Raw genomic sequence first — 12,965 nt, forward strand, 5'->3', positions numbered from 1 at the left:
CATTAATCTATTGATCCATACATCCATACTTCTATCTACCCAACAAGTCGTCATTGAACACTTACCATGTGCCAATTATTGTTCTGGGTGCTAGAGATACAGTTGTGAATAAAAAAGATAAAAATAAAAATTTTTTTGTCCTAATGTAAATTCTTTTCTAGGGAGGGGAACATCTAATAAGCAATTATGTAAAACTATAATATTTTGATGATTATAAGTGCTATGGAAAAAAATAAAGTAGAAAAGAGGATTAGGGAGTGTCAGGGGCAGTGTTATTTTAGAGTGGTTAGGCAAGGCCCTCGTTGATGGACATTTAATCAGATACCTGAAGGAGTTGAGGGAGTAGCCATTTGGATACCCGAGGGAAGGTCATTCCAAGTAAAGGGGACAGGAAGTGCAATGTCCCTGAAGTGGCACCATGCTTACTAAACATGTATCAAGGGGACAAGAAGACTAGAGTAGAATAAGCAGAAGATTGAAAGGTAAGAGAGAGAGTGGAAGCAGCAAAAGTTCAGCTCATTTAGGGCCTTATAGGCACTTTGATAGAGGCTTTTTCTCTAAGGGACATGATCTAATTGATAATATACTACATGATTAAAAGCAGGAAGACAAATTAGGAGGCAATAGCAATAATCTAGGTGAGAGACGATGGTGCCTTGGACCAAGACAACAGTGGCGAAGATCTATTAGGTTCTGCCAGGTGGATTTTTAATACTATTTGGAGATAAAGAGATGGGATTTTCTGATGGATTGGACTTGTGGTGTGAGAAAGAGGAATCAAGGATGATTACGTGGTTTCTAAGCTGAAAAGGTAGAAAGGCAGATGGGAAAGACTGTGGGAGGAGTAGGAGTGAAGGGAAAGGTTAGTTATCCTGGACAATCATATGGAGAGTTCAAGTAGCTCATTGGATATAAAGCCTGGACTTTAAGGAAGACATCTGTGCTGAGATACAATTTGTGCATCATTAATGGATCAATGTGTTAAATCCATGAGTCCAAATGAGATGGTTGAGGACATATAGAGAAACAAAAAATATATATTTTTGAATTCTTTAGAAATAATAACTATCTCAAACTGACTATCAGGCTAGGGAGAGCATTCACTTTAATTTTCAGAGGTACTTAATAAAATTTGAATTCGTTTCAACCAATGACTAATGCTTATGCTAGATCCTGAGGATTCACATATGAACAAGACATGTTCCCAGTACTTTGGGAACTCACATCCTCGCGAAAAGACAAAAGTATCAAGTAGTCCTCTAACTCACTAACAATGAGAGAGGTTTTGGGGAAAATTCTCATTCATTATAACATTTTATAAGAATATCACCTCTAAAAGCCACTTAAGATGATGGCAGAGAAGGCGTTAGCTAGAAATGTTAAGCATATGTAACAAGAATAATATTGTTTTAAAATATCACTGCACTTTTCTTTCCTCTTTTGCATTTTCACATACAGGAGTTTCCTTCTAGTCATCCAGAAACATTTATTTTTATCTGGAAATATTAGTCATGAAATAGGGAGAACATGAGGAGATATAAACAGCCAAAATTCAGGTTTTCTCTACCAAGGTAGAACTTTTCAGCACCTAGTTAGGAAACAATCTTAAAAGCCATAAAAGTCATAGGAGAAAAAATTTTTTTCTGAGTTCAGTGAGCTCCCAGCTTTACCGTGTGCAATGAATGTGATGTATGGGAAGATCCTACTACAGAGTAAAAATCCAAACTTCAGATGCAAGGGGAATTGGAAAGACTAAGAAGTCCAAGCATGCAGGCGGACATATGCATCCAGACTGCCCACTCAGGGCCAAACTTGGGGAATAGCATTGAATGAAGGTGGGAAGGTAGAGATATCCAGAAAGAAATGAAGGAATCTTAGTTTATCTGCGATAGTGGCCTCTTTTCTTAAAAGTGGCCAGAGGATGAAGCCAATGCTTATCCCAGAACCATTTTCAACCTAAAGCATAGCAGAAGGCATATTTATTTAAATAGACATGAGATAACCCTCCAGGTTTCTCATGGCTGCACATAGCAAGTAGATAATCCAGAAGAATGGTCATACAATGAGTTGACCATTGAACCAACAGAGGTATAGCCTTGAAAGAAGGGGTTATATAGGGTAGTATAGGGTATTTGAGACTAGATGCAAATGAATAGGACCGTGAATATCAGCCATGGGAACGTGACGTTTCATATGCCTCAGCAGATATTGCAAAGGGCCCTACAAACTCAACCAGACTATCCTGGATCAGTCACCCTTAACTAAATCCTTCCAGGGTCCAGAGTACAGCATAAAGCACTCTGAATCAAATCCATTACTTTCTCCCCCTTCCCAAACTTCCACAAAGGAACATAATCCACCTCCCAAATACCCCAGTGCTATCCTGGGATAATTCAGGGGCAAAAGAACTCTGAAGCGGAGCATTACTCCTAAATAGACTGTTTTGAAATGAAAACAGTCAAATGACTATTGTCAAACTGGAAAATAGTAAGACATACTGTTTCTCACATATATAACTTACAGGGTAGGTGTTCAAGTAAGATGAACTCAACTATATAAAATGACCCACATTTCAAAAATACAGTAGCCATTTGGGTTAGTGAGCATCTTTTAAACGCATAAAATGAAAAGCTTAATTTTCTTTGCATATTTGAATATTGTAGTGACATAGCTATCAAGTAAGAACTACTGGTCAAGGAAAGAGACTTAGAGCACAGAGAAGGTGGACAAGATAGCCCATGGTCAGATGAGGGGAAAGTAGACTCCTTCCCATTGGAAAGAGAGATGACCACAGTTCAGGCTCACGGCTAATACTTTCCTGTCAAAACCACACCACATTGAGCTAACAATGGAATCTACAAACTTCAAAAAATTCAACATAAGCAGCAGTTTCACATACTTCTCTCCACTTGCAAATTCCATGGGGAACACCTCTGTTGCCCACAGTGGTGAACCAGTCCAGCTGGAGATGATTCAGGCCTTGCTTGGTCAACGGTAAGTCAGCGAAATCAGCGAATGGTTGTCTGGCCTCTCCTTTCCTAGCCCTTCTGTTCTGGTAAAATAGGAAGAGAAAGAGAAACAATAAATGCAATTTAGAAAAAGTTAAGTGCCTCTGCCTTTATTCTGTTTGGTTTTAATTCACCTTAGAGGAAAGCTAAGAAGAAGATTAACATACTTTAATTTGAGCTTTGAGATTCAAATCCAAGTCAGGGAATTTTTCAGAAATAAGGTATCAGGCTGCCAGAGCAGAATCAGGGGAGTCCTGTAGGCAAGTCTGCTCTGAACAAAATATCTCTGTCTATCCATTTAACAAACAAGAGATTCATTTGGGTTAAAATCTGCTTTTAAAAATTAAAAATATTTACTAGTAAGATTACAGGTTGTCACAGTCCCGGAAAAAAACATGAGACTGGTAAGTTTTCGGTAATATCTAGCCTTGCCACACTAGTGTAGTGGGAATTTTGATTGGGCTGAGAGAGAGGTAGGAGTAAGGAAGCAAATCTGCTTGTGGGGGTGGGGGGTAGGGTGGGGGGGGTTATACAGAGGCATGGTGGACACTGTGGGTCTTTCACCCACACTGAAGGGCCACTGACCAAATGGAGGCACTGATCTATTGGGGACCTAGGAGACAGGAGAGTTTTTAGGAAGGTGGAAGTGGTCCAAAGGCAATTGTCTTCGGTTTTGTGGTTGCCCAGGTCATCCAGGGGAGATAACTCTTCATACCACAGGAAACTTACTCTTACAAATAGCTGATCTAAAAAGCTAGAAACAGTTCAGGCAAAGTTCTTTCTCAATTTCCCTATAATTTGAAATCATAGGAATAGTTGAACAATTTCCATGATCTTTTGTTTGTAATGAGAAGTTGATGATCTTCCTTAATTTCCATACCTACAATGATGTTATTCTCCCCAAAGGTGTTCTCGCTAAGCAGAAGAGCAGAACAGGAGAGAAGCTTGTTTCTGGAACATGAGGAGGAATTAAGAGAAGATTTTGGGGCAGTTTTCAAAATCCTGTGTGAGTAATTATAACAGGACCTGGATGACAGTGATGGAACCAGCAAGGTTTCTTTAGATTACATAAATCTGTATAAAGCTAATTTCAAGGTCCCTGCTTTCTGCATTGGGTTGTGTTCTATTTTAGAGCAACACGCCTAGTTGGAGAAAAAAAAAAGTCCAATAAAAAATAGGCATTCTGTGATGAAATAGGTTCCTTAGGAAATAGGAGCAGATAGACTTCATTCATTTATTCACCCATTCACTCAGTTATTGAAACAACCATCTTGAAATGATCCTGATTTCTCAACCAAATCAGCTGAAAATTGTCAAGTCTAATTTAGCTGAAATTGCATCCTGAGCACATATTAAAATGCACAGTTACAGTCAGAGAATTGATACGTATTTTGGCATTGTCACTTCTCGCCTCACTATTTTGTTATATTCTTACTGCATATCAGTTCTGGAGAAGGTCAGGAAAGGTCAATGCTAACTTTGGGATGGTGTAGATGGTGGACTTTTGCACGAGTGTGTGCATGTGTGTGTATGTCTCTGTATAAATAGTGTGTGTGTGTGTGTGTGTGTGCCCTTTAGAAGAGAAACAGAATTACAAGCTCTCTGGGCTCAGGTGGAGTCTCATGACTCATCACTCTGTATCTAAATCAGCCCCCAAAGACACAAGAGCTCCTGCAAATCCTGAAAGCTCCCTTTAACACTTACTTACCCCTGACCTCCTATTTAGGTTCCTGTATGCGGCACTCTTGTTTCGGAAACAAATCGTTTTCTATTATAATTCAGAAACACTCAGGTCCCCAAACGAACCTGAGATTTCAGCTATTCAGCAAAATTTTTATTTGCAAAGCACATGCCTGCTAGCCTGTGTGATTGCAGTTCTATTCATATGAATGTTGGCAACATTTCATTGTAGGGGTCAATTATGGTCATTTACCATGATGACATAATAACAACTGCAAAAATGTGAAAGCTAAAGTAGGGTTATTATTACTGTTTGTAAAGTCTGTGTCCCAGATGTTCCTGCCAGGAGAGAGAAAAGCTGGAGCGCAGAGATAGCTGACAATCGTGCTAACCATTCAAATCGCCAGTGGATTGAACAATTTGCAAGATGGGATGTAACAGGAGGCTAAAGCTGGCTTTCGGGTTGCTGCCCCTCCCTCACCTTGAACTACAAGCTCCCCCCGCCACTGCGCCGCATGTCATACAGAAACACTCCCTCCACACCCCTGCACTCTATCCCGGGGTTGAAAGAAAAGGAAGAAATACAAGCAGAGCATTGGCCCAGAGAGATGGGCCAACAGCCAATGTCATCCAATGATATACAGCCAAGAAGGAATTTATTTCCAACTAGTAGAGGATTGGGGGGCTCGTAAAACTGTATAGCTTCAACCCAATGAAATAAGGTTAGTAAAATACATAAACTCTGATACAGCGCCGTGAAGTATGCCTCTAGTCGCCTGCAATTCACCAATGGCTGCGTGATAGATATTGCCAGCACCTGGCTGTTCCTTGTCAGCTGTGACCGGCGTGTGCCTTTCAGCAATGCTTGCCCTCCTTCTCCCCGCGACTCTCCTCCTTTTCCACCCTGGGCACAGGGCTAATGCTAGGCCAGCAGCAGGCTTGCTGATTGCCAAGGTGCTTAGCAGATCATCCTACCACACATCTCTTGAGTTATAACATTCTGACAGCAAGCACCAGCATGAGACAAAAGCAGCGTGTTTGTCGAATGAAAAATACGGCTGCGGTTGAATAGAGGAAAAGGTATAAAAAAAAATCTAGCTCTAAAAAAATATTCAGATCTAATGATGCCTGTTTTTTTTTAATAGAGAAAAAAATCACAGTAGGCAGAAACGCCATTTTTTTAACACTTCATACTTCTGTCAGTGTGATGTAGAGCAAGTGCCATTAATCAAGGGTGCTGTTATTCATTAGGCACAGTGATGTACTTGAACTGTTACTTTAGTATCATTGTTCAGAGCCTCTGGAACAGCTTTAAAGAAGAAGGGAAAAATTTACAGCTATAGTTTACAGTTAGGACTGGAGAAGAACTTTCCCACTATTAACCGAATGTTAAACTTGGTAATAACAGTAATAATACCTTCTGTTTATACAGCGACTGTCTTCTGAGAAACTCAAAGCACTCAACAAACAGTAGTATATTCATTGTCAACAACATCCTTTCGAAGAAAGCTACGGGGGATATTGTTATCCTCTTTGCCATCAGGCCAATAATAGGTTCTTTGTGTTTACAGTTGTCTCTGATGTATGCTGCAGGGGAGGTGACAGCCGGAGGGAAGGGAGGATGGGGAGATGGTGTATGTATGGTGGTGACGGGAGTGCATTGAAGGAACGTGTACCATTTGAAGAACTAAGCCGAAATGAATCCTTTTACTGTGTAGTGGTTGTGAGGGATTTGTATACACATGATGGTAAAACTAGTCTTTCTGGGCATCAGAAATTAATTACGGCATACTGCAAACAGAATGCACTTCCTGAGGAATTAACCTGATGGACTCTGCCTGCTGGGAAACGGAAGGGCCCCTCAGGCTCTCGGACAAGGGCTCTGATACCCAAATCTGAGAGAGTCAAGCTCCTCGTCAGAGCGGCTGGTTCCGGCCCTGCCCACTTACTCACAGCTGATTGGCCCAGGTTTGGACCAATCAGATTCCTTCTCCCTGGGGTTTGGAAATGGTCTGTGAGGAACCTAGTGCATCTGATGGATTCCTGAGCTGTAAGGTGGCTTAAACCAGACCTGTAATGACTCTGTTTGGACCATGTAAATAAGAAACAGAGAAAAAGAAGGAGAGGAGCGGGGAGAGAGAGCACTTTAATTCTGAATGGACGTTCTGTTTCTATCCTAGTCAGAGCCTTGTCAGGCTCTACGGTCTATCCCTGATTTTCTCCAATAAATTATCCATCCAACTTAAGAGCTGTTGATTTTTTTTGCCTCGAAGAAACGTACGTTCTCTGATTAAGATAGGAATGTCCCAAGATAACTGCACACAGAAGACTTTGTCAGGGTAAAAGACCCTCCACATATTTTATTTGGTGGGCCCTTAGCCCCTACATATCTATTAGCTCTTACAGAGAGTTCAGCCCAGCAGAGAAGTTCATAACTCAACTCTGAAAAAGGTGATTTTTGTGTGCGTTTTATTAGCCTGTTTCCTTTTCCTTAAATTGAATCCTATTTTGTTTATTTATTTGTACCCACTGCAAATCAGTGGTTTTTAAAACAGCAACAACTTGAAAGAGCTTGGAGGAGATCGACCCGTATTTGTGAATCACTTTGATCCCATAAAACAGGAACAACAAAAATCTTAACACTTGACACTTGAAGCAGACATTCAGGTCTGAGGGGAAAACCAGAAGTCTGCTGAATCATTAAGAAAAGTACTCAAATGCAATATTGCACCCTCCAATTCTTGCTCTTTTGACACAAGAAAAAGAAGCCACATTTCAATTCTATTCCTCTGCACATCTCCTCTTATCCTGAAGCATTTTCATATCCACCTCTTTATAACAGAATAGAACAATGGGCGTAGATACTCAGGGCAGAAAAACAGCAGCGCTCATAACAATAAGTGAACAAGAATGGGCCCTTTAAAGACTTCTCCAGGAGATCAGACCTGCCAAAACAGTGACCCTGGTGGTTGTCTTAGAGGCTGTGACAGGCAGGCCAAGGACTTTGGCATGAGATAGGCCTTCCCAGTTTTTTAAAAGAATGACTTTGGATAGGTTATTTAAACTTTCTGAGGCTGTTTCCTTGTCTTCCTTACTTGTAAAATTGAGTTAATAATAGCTACTATGTTGTGACGATGAAGTAAAATGATGTATATAAAATACCAGGCATTTGGTGGCAGAAAGAGAGTTCTGTGTGTTTTGGAAAGGATTTGCAAAATAAACCTGCACTACCATGACTCAGTACCCCAGTGATTATTTGAAGACACTGAGATTCAACATACATTTTCCCTGGATGTTTTTAATGTTTGAAATTTAATGATTAAGCCTCAAAATAGATTCAAGTGAAATTAGATGATCTTGTGCCTTGTGTTACTAAAATAACCAAAGTGTTTCATAAGGTTTCAAGCTGCGATCCCTCAGCATGAACACTGCTGACCGTGAGGCTGACAGGACTTCATGGGTAGTGGAGGGACTTCTCTGCACCCTCTCATTTTGGAAAGCGCCACTTACACGATTAAAATTAGACTTTAGGGTACAAGGGGGCTGCTGCCATCACTGAGCAAGGCAGCTGTATTCTGAAGTGGCTTCAGCAGGTTGTATGTGCTAACTGACAGCAGACAATTCGAAGCGTCTCCCAACGGACTTAAACTACAAGCTGAATAAAGCCTCGGGTCCTTAGTGCCGTGACCATTCAGGTCCTTACTCAAGAAAACTCAAATATTACAGGATGTGACTTTTTTACACTAAAAATGTCATAAATCTTTAACATGTCTGAATTTATTCATATTCCCAAAAAGTTCACTGGTTCTCTGAATCTAGAGCCCAGTTTCCCAAAGAAAGCCTGAAAAAGCCATCTCTTTAGGCCTTTTGATTAAATTTTACTTCCATCATTCATTCATTCAAGAAAAATTTTTTTAGTATCTACTTTGTTTCAGTAGTGATGATACAACACTGAGCAAAGGTGATTTGGTCCTGTCCTGGAGCAGATCCCCCTGTCCCTGTCTCTTCAGCCTCTGGTCTCTGATCTCACCATTGACAATCTATAGTTTCCACTCCTGAGCTTTCATTTCCCCTTATATCTCTGCGGGTGGATGTACTTTCTTGTTGGAAATCATGGGATTTAGGATAAAGTCTAAACTCCTTAGCAAGGCATACAGGGGTGTTTACAATGTGGCCCCAACTTAAGTCTTGTAACTTCCTTCCTCCAATCCCACAATAATCAAATTAAACTCCCTGTTCTTCCTGGTGAGCCTCCCTCTCTTTTCTCCCCTCGTCCCTCCCCCTTGTCCCTCTCTTGGCTGTCCAGGCCCCATGGAACATGTAATTACTACCCAGAATTTCCTCTGTGACACCATAGGATAAGCAAAAGGTATTTGGTATTGAGTCACTGTGCCTATAAAGGGATCACCTTGGGGTGAAAGGACCTCAAGAATTCTCAAGGGAGCATCTTAGTGGGGGATAGAAGGAGGACTTTGATGAATCTCAGGGTGTCAGCTGTGTCATCAAGAGTCAAAGTGGAAGCCTGGTCAGTGGGAAGACAACCGGCTCTCCAGAACCAATTGTGAGGCATTGCCCACTCCAGGGCAGTGTTGCTCTTGGTCACTGCCACAGGAGAGGGGCCAAGTCCTCCAAACTGGAAGTGATAAGCTCAGCTGTGGGTCAGAGAGAGCCAGCAGAGACCTTCCCGTGAAAACCTGAGCCCCTCTGCTGGGATTGCAAGACCTTCTACGACCTGATATCACTGGGGAAAGAAATGAGGAGAAGAAGAAGAAAAAGCACACAATCTGCATAGTAACCTCCCCGACAGCCTTCACCTAACATGAAATCAGGAAAACTGATTTACATTAAATTAGTAAATTAATGTTTAAAAACATTTTTGCTGCTGAGTGAAAACAGAAGCACAAGAACACGATGAAATCGGCTAAAGAAAAGAGGTGTGTGTGTTTGTGTGCGTGTACGGTGCAGTATTTTTAAGTTGTAGTGAGTAAATTTTGACTCTACTGTACATTTCTGTCTATTCTACTAATTTGGACTCAGCCCATGTTCTGTAGGATTGTTATTCATCCCTTGTTATATACCTCCAAATAGATTTAAACTCCTTTTTTGTCAAAGATTGTGTTTTACATCTTGCTATCCTCAGATTCTGATGATGTCCTATACAAAGTAGGCTCTCAATGTAATAATAAATCTAGTCATATCCCATGTCATTATTACACCAACGGAAGGCTCTATGATACACTAATTCTATGAAAGTGCACTAATTCTATGAGAGACAGCAGTGGCACAAATTTGACGGCATTTACTTCTCCAAATTGAGGAAGTTTTCTTGAGGGAGGTAAGCCTTGAATAAAAGGAATGAAGAAGCTGGGAAAGTAAGGCTGTCCTTGATAGAATGCTGGTTTATGAGAAGCTCCATGCCAGGGAAAGGATAAATGTCCATGGGGACTCGCTTGAAGATCAAAGTAGACAGGAGATAATGAAACTATTTTGCGAAAGAGAGATGGAAATGTGATGGTCACTGTCAAGATATTGAAAATGATTCAATGTGACCTGGGGACGTAGAGATTTATCAGCCTGTAAAAGAATGACCAATGGGACAAGAGGTGGGAGATACATTTGGTAAAAGCATTTAGGATGATCAAAGGAAAGAGAAAAAAGAAGTGGGGCAATCTTTAAGAAAAGAGTAGGTTTCTGTGTGTGTGTGTGTGTATGTATGTTTGTGTGCAGGGAAGTGCCTTGTGAAAACTCATATTACAGATTAAATGACTTAATTACATAACATGAAGTACAAATAAAAACAAATAAGACATACAAAATGGTTTATGAATGCAATTATATATAAAATATTGTGCGGTATCAAAGTTATATCTGCTTCACTGTGAAATATTCATTACCTATTTCTGAAGTACTAGTTTTCAGCATAACAATTCATGATCCTAAGTATTATTAATGTTTTTTATTGGATGGCTACTGAACTTCAACGTACGCTAAGTGCTATAGAGGACATCAAATAAGACATTGTTCTTTCCCTGTGGGTTCATAACATAACTTAGAGGGGCTACATTTTTTTCCCCCACTTAGTGTGGTCCATGGCTCATCAAGCATTTTAATATCCCAAAGGCCAAAGATGCACTGCACATTTATATTCAGGTTCTGATATTTATATATTGTAATGTGCTTGGATCCATATTACTTTCAGTTACACCATCTAGTTCTAAAGGGCAAAGTACATAGAATTCCGAATAAATTCATCTTTTTTTTTCTTCTTCTTCCCTAAAGGAAGGAATGGGAAATTGTCAATATTCTTAAGAATTTTAGAGCAGGGAACAATGGAATGTTCTTTTATTCATTGCTGCTTGAACCAACTACTTGATATTAAGGACTCTTATTTTCATTATTTCAATAACTATTTCTTAATTTGCAATGAATCTTCTTTTACTCTAATCAGCAGCAACTTTGATCATTAAAAACTGATTAGAAGGGATGCAGAATCCATTTTTTTCATTGCCTTTACAGAATCATAGCACTTTAGAATTAGCAAGAATCCTAAAGATTATTTATTCCAGTAATCCCTGAAGCCTGTCCATAGACTTGTTGCCACAAAACATTAAAACATATAGGACATTAAAAATGCTAATTCCAGGGACTCACCTACCTTAGAGTTATTGAATCAGAATCTGCAGGGTGTAGTCCAGATATTTGTGACAAAAGGGATTCTGATGAGGAACCAGACTGGTACATCGAATTGACTATTTTTCCATTAGGGAAAATGGCTTTCAGATAGGCTCACATAATGCCTTATGCCAGGTTCATGCAGGTAGATGCTGTCAGAGTTGGAAACAAAATCTGGATTTACCTTTTCTTAGTCTAGTCCTCTTTCTGATACACAACACTTGATGAGATATTTCTTAGTTCTGGGCAACCTGTGCAATGTCAGTTCAAATCTTTTATAATCACTAATAGAACTCTCTTCAAAGCCAGTTCACACACTGGGTAAAAAAAGTATCATACATTTTTGACCCAGTGGCTTACCTAGATTGATCTTTCAATCTGTGTATTTTGCCAGTTTTGACTCTGAATGATTTTTGGTTTTAGCACAATTCCAATCCATCCTCAAAGGACCACTCTTGTCCTCAATGGAATCTAAGTCCATCTTCTACAAATTCGGAGTTGCCGTAATATTTTAAACAATACTACGTCATTGGAATTAACATCTAGCTTCTGTAAAATACTTCTTTTGATGAAAAACAGGTATTTAAAGCACTGAATTCTGCCCAAGATAATTTAAACAAACCTTTCTAGGCACACCTTTGTGTTGTTTCACTTTTTTCAGTTTTAAACAACACTGTGAAGAACATCCCACTACATACATCTGTACTAGTGGGTTATAGTTATTAAAATTTAAAATGTGTGTAATCTCTGACCCAACAGCTATACATCCAGGACTTTATACTGATTACTTTTTTTAAAGATGAGAAACTCCAAACCATAGCCAAAGCAGAAAGATAGCACTTCCATTTCTACTTATCTATATCTTCTAGAGGATTCTACTGTCCATTTGATTTAGCACATATGCTGGCTAATAACAACAGCAATTTAGGGTGCTATCTACTGTATGACTCTTTTATTTTTATTTCTTTTTTTGTCAATTAGTTCATTTGGTTGAAGTATGCTGCAAATGAAACACAGTCATGGGCTCAATCCATATATCTATAACATATGTAGATTTATAACCAAAGTCATACCATTTACAAAAACTTCAAAATACATGAAACATTTAGGGATAAATTTAACGAAAAGAGTGTAAGATCTGTTCATTGAAAACTACAAAGCATTGATGAAAAAAATTAAAGACCTAAATAAGTGGAGAGATATATGGTGTTCATGAATTGAAAGAATCGACATTGTTAAGATATCAATATTCCCCAAATTGATCCATAGAGCCAAAGCAATCTCAATGAAATTCCAACAGTTTTTAAAAAAAGAAAACACAAAGTTTATTCTAACGCACACAGAAAAATCCAAAGGACCTAGATTGGCCAAACAAGATTGAAGAAACAATTTGTACTACTTATTTCAAGACTTACTATAATGCTAAAGCAATTAAGACAAAATCGTGTTGTTATGAGGATAGGCATATAAATTAATGAAACAGAATAGAAAATCTAGAAATATACCTACACGACAGTTGTCAATTGACAACTGATAATCCAGGAATTTCACGTCTAGAGATTTATCCTAAGAAAACAATTACAGATACACACTAAGATTTATCTA

The sequence above is a fragment of the Equus asinus genome, chromosome 9 (assembly GCF_041296235.1).
Source record: "Equus asinus isolate D_3611 breed Donkey chromosome 9, EquAss-T2T_v2, whole genome shotgun sequence".
NCBI classification, from domain to species: Eukaryota; Metazoa; Chordata; class Mammalia; order Perissodactyla; family Equidae; genus Equus; species Equus asinus.